General features: G+C 47.5%; 1 protein-coding gene and 1 pseudogene across 6 annotated transcripts in view; one reads left to right on the top strand and one right to left on the bottom strand.

Moving 5' to 3' along the window:
• The first annotated feature begins 339 nt into the window (after window positions 1-339).
• ZNF831 (zinc finger protein 831) overlaps window positions 340-19,486 on the top strand; it is a 92,600-nt gene continuing 73,453 nt past the window's right edge. For 2 of the 6 annotated variants that reach the window (XR_006960327.1, XM_047069506.1), the window contains exon 1: window positions 341-1,145. The gene's annotated coding sequence lies outside the window, so the exon portion shown is untranslated. Of the gene's footprint in view, window positions 1,146-19,486 lie in introns of all 6 variants that reach the window. The other 4 variants (XR_006960326.1, XM_047069503.1, XM_047069502.1 and 1 more) reach the window with 4 other exon arrangements.
• Window positions 11,135-11,453, bottom strand: LOC124504159 (alpha-ketoglutarate dehydrogenase component 4-like; annotated as a pseudogene).

Below are 19,486 nucleotides of genomic sequence, written 5' to 3'. Positions count from 1 at the left end.
ACTGTGGGTGCACAACTTAAGGGGCCCCAAAACGCAGCCATCAGGATCACAGTTCCTGCAGTATGTTAAAAATAAAGAAGAGGGGCGCCTGGGTGGCGCAGTCGGTTAGGCGTCCGACTTCAGCCAGGTCACGATCTCGCGGTCCGGGAGTTCGAGCCCCGCGTCAGGCTCTGGGCTGATGGCTCAGAGCCTGGAGCCTGTTTCCGATTCTGTGTCTCCCTCTCTCTCTGCCCCTCCCCCGTTCATGCTCTGTCTCTCTCTGTCCCAAAAATAAGTAAACGTTGAAAAAAAAAAATTAAAAAAAAAAAATAAAATAAAAATAAAGAAGAATGCAGTTCCACGTTGAACAAAATATCCAAGTTGTAAATAGAGACAGCATCACAGAGATCCTTGTGAGGTCTCCTGCCATCATCACCTGCAGTGGGAATGCTCGTTCTGGGCCCTGGGGACCCTCCAGGTGTGCACGGAGAGGCCCTGCAGATGCTCTTTCCAAGGCCGCACCCAGGAAAAGGGCCACCCTGGCTCCATTTCTCCCCAGCCTGCCCAGAACGTGTGATGCAGTAGGCCGTGTACCTCACTTTCTGGCGCCCGTCTCTGTTTATGGGTTGTTAGATCAATAGTCACAATCACTAGACGTGAGCTGAGGCTCTGTTTTTTCCCCTATCTGTGTCTATCTCTTCCTGTTTCCTAAGGGCCGCCACTGTGACATTAAGTGATGCATAGAGAACCGTGTACTTCCTGTTTGTGAGCCAGCCTGGGTTCCATCTCTGCTTGAGTCTCCTCCATGCTGCTCAAAATGGTACTTTTTCTCAGTTAAATACAGAGTTGATTCAAAGGCCAAGCAATGGGGCAGCCATCCTCTTTTGCTTTATTTTCTAAGACATAGGGAGCATCTCTCTCTCCCTCTGTCCTTCGAGATGCTGCCTGCAGAGTGGGGACCGGTGGAAGATGTCTCAGACACCTTCTCAGCAGAGAGTCACAAACTCCCTACACGCAGTGGGAGGAAGGCGCGTGAACCCCTGGCTTCTTGGGGTGGCCAGCGCACGCGTCTTTTCTGGAACCATGGGTGTCTTCTCGGCTTCCGGCTAGGTCACTCGTGTTTGAGTCGGAGCATCGTTGGCCAAAGATCGTCACTCTTCGTAAAGGTATGTGACATGCCCTATGGGATAAGCATGTAGAAAATGGAAGCTTAAAAAAAAAAACAACCAAAAAAACCACACTTTTTTTTCTTTTTTACCCTGTGTTCTTAATGATGTCTTCTTTATCTTCAAGCACGCAGTTAAGAAGAAATACTACATAAAACTGGGTCTGACCCGGTTCAGTAATTCTCTTGTGCGCCTAACAGCACTGCTGCTATTTGTCAAAATATTTACTGCAGTTCATAATGGTTGTCAGAAACCAGGTCCACAGTCCATGTTCGATTAAACAAAAAAGGCAGACTAAACCTATAAGGCAATTTGTGGCTTTGTAAGCAGTTTCTCCCCATTGCTAGATCTAATTAAAATGACGGTGTGAATGGTTTAGAAATATTAGTTACGTGAGCCCAAGAGTTTGAAAGACTGAGTGTACAGGACGCTATAAATACTTAGGTATTTGATACAGATCCTATTTATAGTGAGTCTACCGATCACCCAAGGGTAGCATTTTTCAGTGAGATTTACAAGGGACCATGGACCCTGGTCCACGTATTTAGACACATACTTGGCTTCCCAGTGTCCAAAATAGCTGAGAGCTGGAGGGTCTGTCAGATAAGGCATGGGACCGTGCTCTGAGAGGTAACGTGCTTCTCTGTTCCCGTAGCAAATCTTTCTGTAAGAATGAAACCAGAGATGTTATCGGCCAGAATGCAGCGAGGGGCAGGATGCAAGCTAGAAAAACGATAGTGTCGGCTGGCTGGGAAAAGCAGAATAAACGTCAGGGCCGGTTTAAAATAACGTGCCTAATTCTCCTGCCCCAGAGATACGAGCAGGCATTTAGGGTCGCGAGGCTGATGTTAATTAGAGCGGGTGTTTGGTTCTGCAGCGATCTTGGGGGCTGGGGGGAGATTCTGAGAAGCCGAGGAGTGAAGGTGTGCTTCCCCCATTGTACTTCTGCTGGGAAGTCAGGGGAGGGGCACAGTCCCGGAGGGGGAGGTCCGTGTGAGCAGGGTCACCCAGAAGAGCCTAAATGATCACTGCCTGGTGGCCACTCCAAGAGCCGACTAGGTACCAGGCAGGGACCCTTCTCCTGGTAGAGGTCATACACATGGACGCAGAGAACCAAGCTTGCGGAAGGGGGATGGGAGGTCTGTTTGATTAAGGGGGGGGGACCTAACAGGCGGAGCACCTGCCGTGCACACACACATCACATCTACCGTGTTGTCCGATTTTCTGAAAAAGCGGACACGAGCCCCACTTCCGAGATCAGGAACGCTCGGCTTGGAGAGGGTGGGTGGCTTATCAAAGTCACGGAGTTTGTGGGTCGCGGCCGCCGCAAAGGCACGCGCTGTGTCTGGACTCCCGGCATTCCGGCGCTCACGCCGCCCCTCTGGACGTGGTGCCACGGCCGCGGCCGAGCTGCCCTGGAACGGCCGCATTCGGGGATTTCCGCAGAGCCCGCTTGGGGCGTCCGGAGGAAGCCTTGTCTCCGCTCTGGCTGGCAACCGAGGGAGGGGCTTTTGCAGACCTTCACTGCTCCAGCTGTAGTTTCGGGAGGACCACTTTGTGTTCAAAGCCACGGCGGAGCCTTTCCATCTCTGGTAGCGATGTACGATGTCCTTTGAATAGAAGGGCATGTAAAGAAAAGAGGTCGATACAAAGAAGCCCGCATCAAGGAAGGTGCTGTGCATTGAGTCCGTTTCTGCCAGGGGAGCCCTGTGGCGCTCCAAGCTGGGGACACGGTTTTAGGGAAACTACAGGTGCTGCGTTAAATACACTGACTCCCACACTGGAAAGGTGGTTCCTCTTTCAGTTCTCTTTTTATTTACTTACTTACTATTTCTTATTTTAATAAATTAGTCTTTGTTTTGAGGTCATTGTGGATTCTCATGCGGTTGTAAGAAATAATCCAGAAAGATCTTACATACCTTTACCCACTTTCCCCTGATGGCGATCTTGTAAATCACAGGTACCCCTTGTGGTCATGCTCACTTTTCTCCTGCCTTCCTCCTCTTCACTCCCCCGAACCATCAGCCTGGACTCCAGTTGTATAATTTATCGATTCAAGTGTGTTACCTGAGGGTGTTGTGGGTAAGCCAGTCTGACAATAAATTATATTAAAAAAAAGGGGGGGATCACATGAATAGAGTCGCACGGTGTGTAGCCTTTAGGGATTGACTTTTTTCGCTCTGCGTAATTCTCTGCAGGGGTGTTCCAGTTGTTCTGTGTATCCATAGCTTGTCCCTTCTTACTGTTGAGTGGCCTACGATATGGATGCACCATAGTTGGTTTCAGGTCATCTGTTGAAGGGTATCTGGGCCGCTTCCCGTCGTTTTGCTCTTACAAACAGAGCTGCTGTGAACACTCACGTACAGGCTTTTGTGTGGACGTAACTTTTCATTTCTCTGGGATAAATGCCCAGGAGGTGTGGACTGAATGGTAGTTGCATGTTTAAATTTGTTTTTGTTTTTGTTTTTTTTTGAAACTGCCAAACTCTTTTCCAGAATGGCTGTGCTACTCCTTGTTCACACGGCCACTGTATCCAATAACTTCCACATCCTCGCCGACGTTGGATGTTGTCAGTACTTTTTGCCATCCCGATAGATGTGCAAGTGATGTGTCACTGTGTCACTGTGGTTTTAATTGCATTTCTCTGATGGCTAAAGCTAATAATGTTGGCTGTTTTTTCATGAGCTTGTGGGTGTGTAGGTACTGTTTTCACTGTCTTATCAGGAGGGACTTTCACAGAGCAAATATTTTTCATTTCGATGAGACCTGTTGATCAGTTTCCCTCCTACGGCTTGCGCCCTTGGTGCCGGGTCTGAAAACTCTTTCCTCTGCCCTCAATCCTGAAGATTTTTCTCCCCTGTTTTTCCCTAGAGCCCGATGGTTTTACATTTTACATTCAGGTCTGTTTCCCATTTTGAGTTAATAGTTGCTGAAGCAAGGTATGAGGTCTAGGCTGACCTGTATTTTTTGTGCCCTGTGGGTGTCAGTTGCCCCAGTGTCATTTGCTGAAAAGGTTACACACTCCTCACTAAATTGCCTTTGAACCTTTGTTCAAAATCAGTTGGGCATATACGTGTGGTTCTATTTCTGTTTTGTTTCTTTTTTTTTAAGAAAATTCTGTTCTGTTGATCTGTGTGTCTGTTCCTCAGCTAATACAACACAGTCTTGATTACCGTGCTGTGTAATAGGTTTTCCAAGTCAGGTAGATTGATTTGATTCTTTCTATTTTATTATCCTTTTCCAAATACTGAGTTATTCCAGTTCTTTTACCCATCAATGTAAATTTTTGAATAATCTATGCCCACACGAAGTTTTACTGGGATTTTGATAGGAACTGAGTTCAGCCTACGTGGTAGTCTGGAGAGAACGGACGTTCTTTACTAAGGTCAGTTTTCCGGTCCATGGACACAGTGTCTCTTTCTGTTTACGCTTTCTCACACTGAGTTCTTCATCAGTGTTTTACACTTTTCAGGATCTAGGGCCTGTACGAGCTTCATTAGATTAATGCCTAAGTCTTCCCTTTTTCTTTGAGTGTTTATAAATGGCATTGTGTTCTAAGCTTTGGTTTCCAGTTGTTCATTGCTAGTAATAAAACTGGAACTGACTTTTGTATGTTGAACTTGTATCGTGTGACTTTGATGAACTTATTTATTCTAGGAATTTTTTTTGTAAATTTCTTGGGGTTCTCTACATAGACAATCATGTCATCTGCAAAAAGGACAGTTTTATTCTTCTTTTCTACCCGTATGTCTTTCATTTCCTTTCTTGCTTTATCGCACTGTCTGGAACTTCCAGAACTATGTTGAATAAGAGCACGAAGGGAGACGTCTTTCTCTTGTTCTCAATCTTCAGGAGGAAGTATTTCTTTTCTTTTCTTTTTTTTTTTTTTTTTTTTTTTTTACCAGTAAGTGTAATATTGGCTGTAGATGTTTTGTAGATACTTTTCATCAAGTTGAGAAACTTGCCCCGTTTCTGTTTTCTGAGAGATTTTATCACAAGTAGGTTTTGACTGTTGTCAAAAGCTTTTCCTGTAGCCCTTGATACAGTCGTGTGATTTTTCTCCTTTATGCCGTTAATGCAGTGGATTACCCTGATCCATCGCTGGGCAACCCTTGGCCATGATATATGATTCTTCTCACATCTCAAATCTGTTTGCTAATGTTTTTCTCCAGCTGCATTCGTGAGAGATTTTGCACCGTAGTTTTCTTTTTTGTACCATCTTTGGTCTTGGGGTCCGGATGATGGCCAGATTCATGCAATTAATTAGGAAGCGTTCTCCCCTTTTTTGTTTTCTGGAAGAGGTTGTATAGAATTCGTGTTAATTCTTTTTTTAAACATTATGTGGAATTCTTCAGTGAAACCATCGGGGCCTGGAGACTTCTTTCCTTGGAGTTTTAAAATTACAAATTCAGGGCTCTACAAATGAGCTGTTTCATAATTGGTGAATTGTGGTAGTTTGTGCTTTTTGAGGAATTTGTCCATTGTATCTAGGTTATCATGTTCATATGACTATCACATTTATTCACAGAATTCCCCTTTATCCATGTGATACCCACCGGGTCTGTAGTCCTATCCCTGCTAGTCTCCTGAGACTGGTAATTCGTGCCTTCTCTTATTTTTCCTTTTTCAGTCTTTGTAGAGATTCTTTAAAAAAAATTTTTTTTAAATGTTTATTTTTGAGAGAGAGAAAGAGAGAGAGCGTGCGCGAGCTGGGGAGGGGCAGAGAGAAGGAGACACAGAATCTGAAGCAGCCTCCAGGCTCTGAGCTGTCAGCACAGAGCCCGACATGGGGCTCGAACTCACAAACTGTGCGGTCATGACCTGAGCCAGAGTTGGACGCTCAGCCAACTGAGCCCCCCAGGCGCCCCAGGCTTTGTAGAGATTCTAAAGATCAATTTTATTGATCTGCTGAAAGCATAAGCATTTCCATTCATTCCCTTTATTATTTTTCTCTTCCAACTTTATTTATTTCTTCAATTTTCCTTATCATTTCCTTCCTTCTGCCTTCTTTGGGTTTGTTATGCTTTTCTTTCACTAGCTTTTTGAAGTAGGAGTTTAAATTATTGCTTTGTGGTGCTCTCTTTTCTAACATAAGCCTTTAGTGCTCAACATTTCCCCCTCAGCACTGTGTTAGCTGCATCCCACACATTCTGAGATGGCGTATTTTCACTGCCATTCATTCGGTGTTTGTTGTTGTTGATGTTACCCTTGACACTTCCTCTTGGAACACGTGGGTTACTTTGTGGTATGCTGATTCGTTCCAAGCGTTCGGAGATTTTCCTGTTATCTTTCTGTTGTTGACTTCCAATTTGACTTTATTCTGAGCAGAGAACACACGCTGTATGATTTCAGTTGTTTCAATTTGCTAAGGTTTGTGTTACGGCCTGGGAGAGGACCTCTCTAGGAGCAGCATTCTGGGTCCCATCAGGAAGTAGAAATCACACAGTGGGTTAAACAAGAGAAGGTTAAGATGAGTACTAATAACTGTAGAGAGTGGCTGTAAGATGTAAGGAAACTTTACGGGGTACTTTAGGGTTGAGAGGAAGGACGGACTTGGAAGAGGTTCCTGCCTCATTGGAGGGGCTACAGCTTGGCTCTCGAGCTGCGGAGAAGCCGGCTGGCTTAGCCAGACCGGAGCTCGCCTGGAGTTGCTGGGTGAACAGTGGACCGCATTCTAGAGCGTAGGCGGTAAGCGGGTGACGGACAACAGGAGACATGGGTGTACGTTGGGAATCTGGGCACCAGGGGGAACGGAGGCCTTTGGAGCTGATGGTCTGCATGGGTGGGAGGCGGAGTGGTTCTCTGTGGGCGCCCCAACCAGAGGTGCGCTGTGCACAGGATGCAACAGGGGCTCAGCGGCCACGCGACTGTCTGGCCATCGGCAGGCTGGGAAGAAGCTTCGGCTTTCGTGGGCGGGGCCGTAGACAGCTTAGCACCGGCCGGAGGCTGCAAGATTGCAGAGGGAGTAGCATCTGGGGACTTTGGCAGGGGGCAGGCTCTAGCAGATGTCCTCACACCCACACCACTGACCTTCTCCTTGGCCCCTGCTGAAAATTGCAGGAAGCCTCTCCTTCCTGCAGTCACCCTTAACATTGTGCCTACTTTAAAAACTTAAAGGAATTGCACTGTTTATCGTACAGCATTCGTTGGAGGTGCATTGAGAGCTGAGATGCAATAAATTTGTAACTGACATGGCCTATCCCCGTGGCCCCTCAGCTTCCATATGCGTATTGGGACTTCCTTGAAACTATGAAAAGGCGCTGTATTTTCTGCCTAACGAGATACATCTTTCCTCCTTACAAGTGAAGAAATTTTGACTCTTTTTCAAAATGAGAACAGCCAGTCATTTAATCCGTCATGGGCTATAGTAATTACTCCTCAAATTCAGTCAAGGGCTTCCTGTATAGTCTCTAAGACTAAGTTGTAAACTTAACCTTCAATAACTCATGTATAAAATCTAAAAATATGAGGAAGGAGAAAGAAGTCGAGAGCGATTAGTATATGGAAACAAACTCAACCATACAGCACGCATAGAGATCACACGCAAAGCTAGTCCAGTCCTCATTTCAGCATTTGGCCGTGAGATTGTAGTCCCCGTCTGTGGCTTTCTCGAGCTGTCCGGTCGTGAGTTTCCTTGCCCTCAGGGCACGGCCTCAGCTAGCTCTGGGTCCTTTACCTTTGGTGTATCTAGTAGTCCTAAAAAGTTCCAGTATTTACTTTTTCCTCAAACTACAGCCACTCGAGTGTGTGGTGTGTGGCCAAGGGTCCCTCTGGGGAAGGCTAGGAGGGAAATCGACAGCGTGTCTGGGTGGCCATAGGACCCGACGCCCGTGTCATTCAGGGGCCTCTGGTCTGTGAACTACTGAATTGGGTCTGAAAACTGGATGAAGGGCTCTGATTCTCCATTTGGTGACTCAAGTCCGGTTGTTTGCACCACACTTAGCGTGTTTCTCGCTGGGTGGGTCAGGCAGTGTCCTAGCAGGCTGATGACCTTTTCCACTCCCAGGGAGTCAGTCTCAGTCAGCTCCGGCTAAAGGTCTCTGCGACCCAGAGCATTCTGGCTACTGGTAGGTCCCTACCGCCATGTGGTTGACATGCCCACTTTGCCTTTGATACTTAAGTGCTGCCACTTAGCCTCTGCTATGCCAGGATTCAAACGTCACAGTGAAATCAGGGAGCCCATCTCAAGGGTGGCATCCCACCCAGTCATACTTGGCCTGAAAAAAGAGTAGCCACAGAGGTTTTCAGGGGTGCAAGTGGCCCCTCACTAAGGTGTTTCTCAATGACCTTAGACTCTATTCCCACCTATATGTTCCCCATGTTTCTGCCAGGGTGTATTAGCAAAGGCCTCCAGCTCTTTTGGTGGATAAGCTGTTTCTTCCTGGGTCATAGTGTATACCCGTCGCCCGGGTCGTGCAGAGACTTGATTCTAGTTAGGGGTCTACTGGCAACAGGGTGGTTGGGTGGGTTTGGAGAAGAAGGAGGAACCCCTTTCAAGGTATCTGTCCCAAATGAGGGTACCACAGTGTTTTTAAGCTGTCAGAGACGGGTCTTCTTGGACACTGGAGGGGAATCTGTTGCTGCTGGTAAGAAAGGCTCAGAATGACCTGCGTGTCAACATTGGCAGTTTTGTGATGCCCTTCTTCTATGTTTCAGGATCTCATTCTCCCCCCACCCCCATTAATGCCCTAATTTTCACAGGAGAAACCTGGCAAGACTGTGAACTCAACTGCCATTTTAACTCAGCAACTCACACCATGACGTTTTGTGTTTGATTTTCAGCAATGTCAGTCCTGTGGCTACAAGAAATGAGAGATTCGTTCAGGGCTGTCATGGAAGCTGTCTGATTCTCAGACCGTGACTCGAGGTGGGAGTTAACAGACCTGAGTTTGTCACTTTCTTTCTGTAAGCACTCAAGGGCACTCAGAAAAACTCATCCCGCACCACAGCCCGTGTAGTCACCATTACTGGCACGCGGCAAGAGCGGAAGCAACTTGGGCTCCCGAGGCACGTGCTCCAGTGGTACTTCGTCACAGCCAACCACAGAGGACAGCTTGATTGATTGCGATGCTGTTGTATGTCATGGGTTACAAGCAGCACATTCCTCATTGGCAGGGAGCTCAGCATTACACTCAAGTCCAGGAACATGACCGGACCCATCCCTAGATCCCACCTTTAGGGATCTCTCTTCCGGGACCACTCCTAGAATTCTGTAGTAGTCTGTGTCTAATCGGGAAGTAGAAAACCTAGTAGGTCACACTGTGGAAGTTTAACATCAGAATGATTCACTGTAGTCAAAGGGCAGCTATAAGATATAAGGGAACTCTCTGCAGTACCCTAGGGTTGAGAGAGAATAGTACCCAAGAGAAGGCATACGTGGAAGGGCTTGGGACCTCATTGGAGAAGCTGTGGTTTTACCACTGAACAGCAGAGAAGTTGGTTGGTTTAGCCAGACTGGAGCTTGTCCAGAGTAGATAATACCCTGGAGGGCAGGCAGGAAGCAGGAGATGTGGGGGTGCACTGGGAGCTTGGACACTATCGGAGCCAGAGGTCTTCAGAGCTCCTGGGCTGTGTGGTGGGAAGTAGGGCTTGCTGAGGGAGCAGGAACTTTGAACCCCCCGGCTCAGATGGGCTGTACTCTTACTGCCAGGGCGCTAGTTCCCGTCAAGAAGGCTGCAGACACATCATTTCCAATCTGAGGCTGTACGGTTGCAGGGAGACCACATTTGTGACCCATGGTTCAGGCAGACTCTGTTGGATATCCCCATATTGATTATACGATTGCTCTCTGTATGACAGAGTAGACCTGTAATTCATCACAGTCCGTGGGTGTCACTATTTCGCCATTTGGAACGAAGTGTAGAAGCTTTACCTTCCTCCCTTCCCCCGCTTATGGTCATCTAGAGTCTACGTACATCTAGAACCATATCAGACAGTTTTATTTTTGTCTTAACCATCCACCATCATTTAAAAAGTTCTGAAGGAACTACTGTATTTGTCTATATTTTTACTCTTTCTGTTCATGTTTTTCCTTCTCGATGCTCCAGGTTTTCCTTCTTTCATTATTTCCTTTCTGTTTAGAGAATGTCCTTTAACTCTTCCTTTAGGGTGGGTCTGAGGTGACATTATCTTTGTTTTCTTTTATTTGAAGATGTCTAGATTGTCCCTTCATTGAAGAAGGTTTTTTTTTTTTTTCTGGATATAGAATTTGGGTTGACATTCTTTCATTTTAGCCCTTTTGGAATGTACCATTTCCTTCTGTCCTCCCAAGTTTCTGATGAGAACTTTGCTGTCATTAGAGTGGTTTTTCCCCTAAGGTGTGACTTTTTTCTCATTGCTTTCAAGATCCTTTTTTCTTTTGTCTTTAGAATTCAGAAGTTTGACTTTGATGTATTTCGGTTAGGATTTCTTTGGTTTTGTCCTATTTGGGATTCACTAGTTTCCCAAATCTGTAGGTTTTTAGGTCTTTTGCCAAATTGAAGTTTGCAGCCATTATTTAAGTGCTGTGTGAGCCCACTCCCCTACCAGGACTCTCATGACATGAATGTTATATGTTTCATTAGTCCCCCAGATTCCTGAGGCTCTGTTCATTTTTTCAGCCTTTTTTTTCGTCTGTAGTAGACTGGAAATCTGTATTATTTTATCTTCAGATTCATTCATTCTTTTTGTGTCTCTTCCATTCTGCTGTTGAGCCCATCCACAGAGGTTTTTTTTTTATTATTTTATTTTATTTTATTTTATTTATTTTACATTTAAAAAATGTGTACTTCAATAAGTACATTAACAATCAGGTAAGCTTGTGGAAAAACTGACCAACATACATATATTAGGAGATACAAGTGTCCACCTAAATTTTCTATTTCATTTTTTTTTATAGAACATTTCTTCAAGTTGTTTAATGTATAATTTCTCATGTGCCATTTTAGAAGTCCTTCATCGTAAGGACTATTCTTTTGAATGATGACAAATAGCAGCCGCACTGTCAGTGATTATTCTGGACCTCTGCGTTGGGTAAATTCAATTTCTTTTTGAGACACAAGCTTCCTTCTGTATTTCTGAGGTAACGTTTTTATTATTTCTGCGGTGTCTGGTGGACCCTGATGCGTCAGCAAATCTGGTGATTTCCTTCCCTTCAAATGCTATGATGAAAGTGAAGAAGAGCGAGATAGTAGTCCTGCTGATCCCCAAACTTCTGATCCATTGGGTTTAGGATTGTCTCTTCTGTCAGGAGACACTCCTTATTCATGGAGTATGTGGCTTGACTGACTGAACCACCCTGCTGGCAGACGCCATCTTGCTTGCCATCATGACCCTGAGATGGGGCTGCTTCCGGGGTGCTTGCTAGCCGCAGAGGTCTTTTATTTTTTATTTTAAATTCAAGCTAGTTAACATACAGTGTGGTCTTGGCTTCAGGAGTAGAACCCAGTGATTCGTCTCTTACATATGACACCCAGTGCTCATCCCCGAAAGTGCCCTCCTTAATGCCCATCACCCAGTTAACCCATCCCCCCACCCACCTTCCCTCCAGCACCCTTCAGTTTATTCTCTGTATTTGAGAGTCTCTATGGGTTTCCACCCTCTCTGTTTTTGTCTTATTTTTCCTTTCCCTCCCCTATGTTCATCTGTTGTATTTCTCAAATTCCACCTATGAGTGAAATCCTATATCTGACTTATTTTGCTTAGCATAATACCTTCTAGTTCCATCTGTGTTGTCACAAATGTGAGATTTCATTCTTTTTCATCTCCAAGTAGTATTCCATTGTGTGTGTATGTGTGTGTGACATCACATCTTCTTTATCCATTCATTAGTTGATGGACATTTGGGCTCTTTCCATAATTAGACTATTATTGATGCTGCTGCTATAAACATTGGTGTGCATGTGCCCCTTCGAATCAGCATTTTTGTATCCTTTGGGTAAATATCTAGTAGTGCAATTGCTGGATATAAGATCGTTCTATTTATAATTTTTTGAGGAACCTTCATACTATTTTCCGGAGTGGCTGCACCAGTTTGCATTCCCACCAACAGTGCAAAAGGGTTCTCCTTTCTCTGCATCCTCACCAACATCTGTTGTTCCTGAGTTGTTAAGTTTAGCCATTCTGGCAGGTGTGAGGTGGTATCTCATTGTAGTTTTGATTTGTATTTCTCTGATGATGAATGATATTGAGCCTCTTTTCATGTGCCTATCGGCCATCTGGATGTCTTCTTTGGAAAACTGTCTATTCATGTCTTCTGCCCATTTCTGCACTGGATTATTTATTTTTGGGTGTTCGGTTTGGTAAGTTATTTATAAATTTGTGATGCTAACCCTTTATCCAGTATGCCATTTGCAAATATCTTCTCCCATTCCGCTGGTTGCCTTTTAGTTTTATTGATTGTTTCCTTTGCTGGGCAGAAGCTTTTTACCTTGATGGGACCCCAATAGGTCATTTTCACTTTTATTTCCCTTGCCTCTGGAGACACGTCAGGTAAGAAGTCGCTGTGGCCAAGGTCAAAGAGGTTGGTGCCTGTTTTCTCCTGTAGGATTTTGATGGTTTTCTGTCTCACATTTAGGTCTTTCATGCATTTTGAATTTATTTTTGTGTAGGTTGTAAGAAAGTGGTCTAGTTTCATTCTTCTGCATGTTGCTGTCCAATTCTCCCAGCACCATTTGTTGAAGAGACTGTCTTTTTTCCATAGGATACCCTTTCCTGCTTTGTCAAAGATTAGTTGGACATACATTTGTGGGTCCATTTCTGGGTTCTTTATTCTATTCCACTGATCTATGTGTCTGTTTTTGAGCCTGTGCCGTACTGTCTTGATGATTACAGCTTTGTAATACAGCTTAAAGTCTGGAATTGTGATGCCTCCAGCTTGGGTTTTCCTTTTCAACATTACTTTGGCTATTCCGGGTCTTTTTTGGTTCCATACGAATTTTAGGATTGCTTGTTCTAGCTCTGTGGAGAATGCTGGTGTTGTTATTATTATTATTACTTTAAGTTTAATTTTATTTTGAAAGAGAGAAAGAGCACAAGTGGGGGGAGGCAGAGAGAGAGAGAGAGAGAGAGAGTTCTGCACTGTCAGCGTAGAGCCCGATGTGGGCCTTGAACCCATGAACCCATGAACTGAGATTATGCCCTGAGCCAAAGTGGGATGCTTAACAGACTGAGCCACCCAGGTGTCCCTGGTGTTATTTTGATAGGGATTGCATTGAATGTGTAGATTTATTTGGATAGTATTGACACTTTAATGCCATCCACAGCATTTAAAAAATTTTTGTTATAGCATTTTTCAGTTCTAAAATTTCCGTTTGGTTGTTTTTTTCCTGAAACTTTCTACTTTCTAAAATTTGTTTCAAGCATATTCATAAGTGTTCATTGAGACATTTTGATGACGGCTGCTCTAAAATCTTTGTCAGATAATTCCAACGTTTCTTGCATCTTGGTGTTGACATCTGTGGACTTTTTCTTGATATGACAAATGAGTTTTGATTGAAACTTGGACATCTTGGGTGCTGTGTTATGAGAGCCTGGATTGATCAAGCCTCCTGTTTGACCTTGCTCAGCAGGGGAAGTGGGTGGGTAGAGGCTTGACCCCCCAGGGGGGAGCTTCTCATTGCTCCTTGGGGAGGGGGTGGCTCCCCACCAGGCCACCCTGGGTAACTCCCCGGGAGAGAGTGATGCTTGGGGGAGCTACGATGCCCATTCCTGCTCCCCACGTGCCTTCCACTGCTCCCGGGGGCAAGGGTGGCCTTGTTGCTGTCAGGCAGCAGCGAATGTCCCGACTGTCCCCCCCAGGCCTCCTCAGACACCGCCTGGCAAGGAGGGGAAGTAACTAAAGTAGGTCATCTCCACATACTGGAGTACTACTCAGCAGCAATGAGGGTGAACTAACGAAATGTGCAGCACCATGAACGGATCTCAGGGGCATCGTGGAAGGTTAGAAAAGTTACACGGTCTGTAAGTCCATTTATGTGACATCTGGAAAAGGCAGAACAGTAGGGACAGAACTGGGTCTGTGGTTGCCAGACTGGGGGAGGTGAAGGGGCTGATCAGAAGAGGTGTGGGGTACCTGGGAGGTGGAGGTTTTCTGTACCCCAGTTTGGTTGGTGGCTATGCAGCTGTGTCTGCTTATCCAGATTCACAGAGCCAGACGCTAGAAAGGTGAACCATACTGTATGTAAGTTGTAGCTTCGTTAAACTTTTTTTAAATGTTTATTTTTGAGAGAGAGAGAGAGCGCGTGCGCACAAACGCAAATGGTGGAGGGGCAGAGAGAGAGGGAGACACAGAATCCCAAACAGGCTCTCCAGGCTCTGAGCTGTCAGCACAGAGCCCGACGCGGGGCTCGAACTCACGGACAGAGAGATTGTGACCTGAGCCGAAGTCAGATGCTTGAGCCACCCATGTGCCCCTAAACTTTTTTTTTTTTTAAGTTTATTTATTTATTTTGAGAGAGTGGGCAGGAGATGGGAAGGGAGGGGGAGACAGAGAATCCCAAGCAGGCTCCATGGTGTCAGTACAGAGCCCGACGCGGGGCTCGATGCCACACATTGTGAGATGACCTGAGCCGAGGTAAAAAATAGGATGTGTAGGGGCGCCTGGGTGGCTCAGTCGGTTGAGCGTCCGACTTCAGCCCAGGTCATGATCTCGCGGTCCGTGGGTTCGAGCCCCGCATCGGGCTCTGTGCGGACAGCTTGGAGCCCGGAGCCTGTTTCAGATTCTGTGTCTCCCTCTCTCTCTGACCCTCCCCTGTTCATGCTCTGTCTCTGTCTCAAAAATAAATAAACATTAAAAAAAAAAATAGGATGTGTAACTGACCGGGCCCCCCAGGCGCCCCTGAATTGTAGCTTCACTAGAAAACAGAACTCTGTGCCGGCTGGCACCACCAGAAGATGGAGGAGAGGTTTAAGGAGCCCCACACCTGTCAGCCAGAGGGTCATCTTTGTGGGTCCCAATCGACATGCCTTTAACGAGCGGAGCCCGCAGGCCCCTGTGATGCAGACCTGTGCGTCGCGGTCCGTGCACACAGGGTGCACACGTACCAAGAATGCCCAGCTGTGTGCTGCATTCCCTGAGTGGGCGGTTGAGAAGGTAGGGGTTACTCCTGTAATCCTCTGAATCCCATCAATATCTGGGGCTCTCTGTCTTATCCTGCTTTGAATTCAGCCCTGCCATCTGTTTGCTGTTTTGCTGCCTAATTAATATAATTATATAAAACAATAAGCATCACCAATACCATATTCTGAATTATGCTGTTTCGTACCGTAAACACACAAATCTGTTTATAGCCTGTCAGGCAATCATGAATTATGGTGTTCTGTACCCTTTTATCGTATGCGTTCTGAGCCGCGAGGGGTCACGATCGGCCTCTAGCGTGGCCAGGCCTGCGGTGGCGAGAGCTGGCCTTGGGGGGTGTGGGAGCAGGCCAAGGTGACCTTTGCGGTTGTGTGTGTGTGTGTGTGTGTGTGTGTGTGTGTGTGTAAAAGGGAGGTGGTCCCGGGGGGCGGGGTCCCCCCTTGGGTGATCCCCTTCTCCCAGTCGGCAAGAGAGCGTCCAGCTGTGCCTTCTCTGTCTGCCATGGAGGAGAGTGACAGTGACAGCGGTGCTAAGGACACGCCTCTTGTCATTTAAGCAGGAACGGTGCCTCTGTAGCTGCGAGTTTGTACCTAGATGTCTTTCTCCCCCTTTTGCAGTGGAGGAAACAAAGGCCCAGGGAAACGGAGTTCCCCCAAAAGAATCACAAAATATAGTTGGGCAGGTTGGCATCTGTGAATGTATTGCCTTCTCTCTTAGCGTATCATGTCTCACGATACATTCCCAGATGTGGACCAGACATTCCCACGCCAGGACCTTGGCACTGGCCGTTCCTGCTGCCTGCAACCTCTTCCCCCCGATACCAGTGTGGCTCACTCCATCGCTAGCTTCCTGTGTTCTCACCTTCTAGGTGGGTCTCACCTGACTCATTCCATTTACAGCGGCACCCCTCCCTCCCTACCTGGCTCCTCTCCCCACCTCACCCCTCCCCTTCCTTACCATGCTCTGTTTTTTTCCATAACACTCATCATTTTCTGGTGTATTGTATAATTTATTTCAAAGAACTCTCTTACCTGTCTGTGTAGGGGTATATCATAAGAGAGACCAACACACGAAATAGTATCTGACCCAGAGTAGGTGCTCCATAAACATTTGAGTGGATGAGAAGATGAATTTTCAATAGGTGGAAACTAAACAGAAATACTCTACTTGATGTCTTCCTGAACGGTGCTGGTTTTACCACTTTCCGTTTCAAATATTTTGCTAAATAAACCGAGTGCTTTGTTAATGCGAATGTCCCGATCATTTTGGCACAGTGTCTGGCTGGTGAGACCCAGTGTGGCAGAATGTACGGTTTTCTCAGCCAGGGAGAATGGGAGATCCATCCTGCCAGCTCTGTCGGCCAGTGAGGGTTCTGTGTGTCCACTGGCCTCTCTCCTGGCCGCCTCTTTTGCATTCCAACAAACAGTTTTGATCTCAAATGGATGTCAAAAAGCATGTGAGTACTTGAGCCGGGTTGCGGTAAGAAACAGTGGAAGATAATCTTGCTGGGGGTTAAAATGCTAATTTACGAGCTGTCTAGGCTCTTCAAAGAAATGGGTGAGAAAACAGATGGCGGAGGTCAGACACAGAGGCCGTCATCGATGCTAACTTAGCCTGGGAGGGTGACCAAAGGTTCACAAAGGGAAGCTGAGGAAACTCTGCGTCAAGACCTTTCGATATTTGAAGAAAATAGAAAGTACGATGCCATTGCCAGAGGAGCTAATCAGTTCTGACCCTTTCGATGCTGATGCGGTTGCCTATGAGAGCAGCGTGTCCCCGGAAACGTGGCTTATCGTGGAGTCACTGCATGTGAGGGATGTCGTAAGGCAAAAATCACCACTGGTCAAAATTACCCTTAAAATTCTTTTAGGTACCATGTTGATATCATACTATTCAGTTAGCTCTTGCTATCGAACAGCCCAAAACATAGCGGCTTAAAATGACAACCATTTATTTAGCTAACGACGCTATGGGTCAGTGTTTTAGGCTGGGCTCCGCTGAGCGGGCCTTGTCTTGGCTGGGCTTACTCATGTGCCTGTGGGCAGCAGCCAGCTCTGTTACAGGGGGCTGGTCGGACTAAGGTGGCCTCCCCGGGATGGCTTGTCTCAGCTCCACATGGTCGCTCATCCTCCAGGTGGCCAGCGTGGGCTTGCTTCCAAGGCCAAAGCAGAGCTGAAGCATGCAGAGCTCTTGAGTGCCGGGCTCGGAACCAGCTCACTATCACCAATGCCACTCTATTCCCCAGGTCGAGGGGTAGATGAAAAGTCTCCAGATCATGATGGGAAGGGCAGCAAAGTCTCCCTTTCTTTTCTTTTCTTTCTTTCTTTCTTTCTTTTTTAAAGGTTTTTAAATGTTTATTTATTTTTGACAGAGAGAGAGACAGAGCACAAGTAGGGGAGGGGCAGAGAGAGGGAGACACAGAATCCGAAGCAGGCTCCAGGCTTTGAGCTGTCAGCACGGAGCCTGACGTGGGGCTGGAACTCACCAACCACGGGATCATGACCTGAGCCAAAGTCACATACTTAACTGACTGAGCCACCTAGGGGACCCTGCAAAGCCTCCCTTTCAAAGTCTGTGGAAATAAGGAGGTGTGAAGGACTGTAGTTTTTGTAGCCCCTAACTGTATTCCTCAACCTCAGCCAGTTTTTCCTTTGGTGCTGAAACTTGTCCTGTTTCCATGTTGAATCAGTACACATGCAGTGGGGGCCTTGTGTGTTAAGTACACGTGGAGGAAAAACACCGCCGGCTCCGGCATCACGCTCAGCAGCGAGCTGCTCACGGCGGGAACCAAGTGGGCTTTGAGGCTGCTCGTTGTACGCGGGTATTTGCTTATGGAGTTGACCTCTAGGGGCCATTGCCAAGAGATTGAAGTCATTATTTTCGTTTTGTTCAGCCTCACTGCGTGTCGTGGCTCCACTGTAGAAACCTTTGGGAGTTTCTGACAGGTGAAAGACTGGAACAGCGTGGCTTGGCCCGTGTCGCGGGAGGAATCTCCTTAGACCGGAGTTTCGTGGACCCGAGTCGCACCCGCTCCTCAGAGCGGACCGCGTGGGGAGACGGGAGCCGGCAGCGCCGTCGGGTTTCACTGCGCACTGCTTACCGTTGACTTCTTTTCTGGGGGGGGAGGGGGCGCGGGGTGGGTAGTCCCTGGATGGGCCCCTGAATCTGCCGTGGGGCTGACGCAGCTCTTCACCCAAGTTCGGCCATCTCTTGGCAGTCTTTTCCAACCCTGCACTTCATTCACTCACCAGTCACTTATCGAAGGCCTAGCACGTGCCGGGCGGTGCTCGGGACACTGGGTCAATGGTTGAGAGCATACAGCCACTACCTGGAATGACTCGGAGACACTTTCACGGCAGGAGAAAACGTAACTCATTCTGTGAGTGGGATACACAAAGAGCAGAGGGCTCTTCCACTCTGCCTCCGCTTGGCCGGCTCTTCCCTAAAGCCCTGCTCCTGGCTAGCGGAGGCCGGAAGAAGAGTTAACGTGGGCTTACTGGTTGTCGAGCTGGTACTTTAGGCCAGGCATGCTTCCAACCCGCTTAACTCTCACATGGGGGAGAGTTAACTCTCACCTCTGGGGGAGGTACCGCTATTTCCCCGTGTTAACGATGAGGAAACTGAGTCCCGAGGAGGCGGTGCAGATCGTCTGGGGTCACGGCACTAACAGGTAGGTGCAGGGCAGGATTTGAACCTTGCCTCCCCAGCCCCCTTCCTCACCCCTCGGCAGAGAAGATTAAATGTCTGGTCTCCCCAGTGTCCCCTCACCTCGTGTCCTCCCCCGCCACCCCCTGCAGTGTCTCCAGGTGTTGTCTGGTGGTCCACTCGGCCTGTTTGGGGGAGGGGGGTTCATTACAGAGTGAGCCTGCCTTCCAGACGCCCCCTTCCCAGCACTCTGTGAGCCCCACACCAGACCCCGTCCAGCCCGCAAGAGGACCCTGTGGCAGCTCAGGACAGCTCAGCCCCGGGGCCTCCCTCTGCCCAGCCTTGCTTTGCTCGGGCCGTGTCCTGCCATGGCCTCCTCTGGGAAATGGGGGGCAGCCCGGGGTCGCCCGGGCTTACACCTTCTCCTGTCCTGCTTGCCTTCCTGTGCTGGGCCCGTGCCCTCCTCACTGTCTTCCAGGGCCAGGAAAATTGGAGACTTTTCGTGTGTTTCCTGTATGAGTGTCCTGGGGCTGCGGTGGCCAAGTCCCCGACACTGGGAGGTTGAGAGTAGCTCTGTGACCTCCCCTGGTCTGGAGGCCGGGGGTCTGGAATCCAGGTGTGGGCAGGGCTGGGCTCGCTC

Source organism: Lynx rufus, unplaced genomic scaffold (genome assembly GCF_022079265.1).
Source record: "Lynx rufus isolate CCGP_SWC_20201006 ecotype Redwood Valley unplaced genomic scaffold, mLynRuf1.p SCAF_8, whole genome shotgun sequence".
Classification (NCBI taxonomy): domain Eukaryota; kingdom Metazoa; phylum Chordata; class Mammalia; order Carnivora; family Felidae; genus Lynx; species Lynx rufus.
The sequence above is the reverse complement of the archived record's forward strand: the minus strand, read 5'-3'. Positions and strand labels throughout refer to the sequence as shown.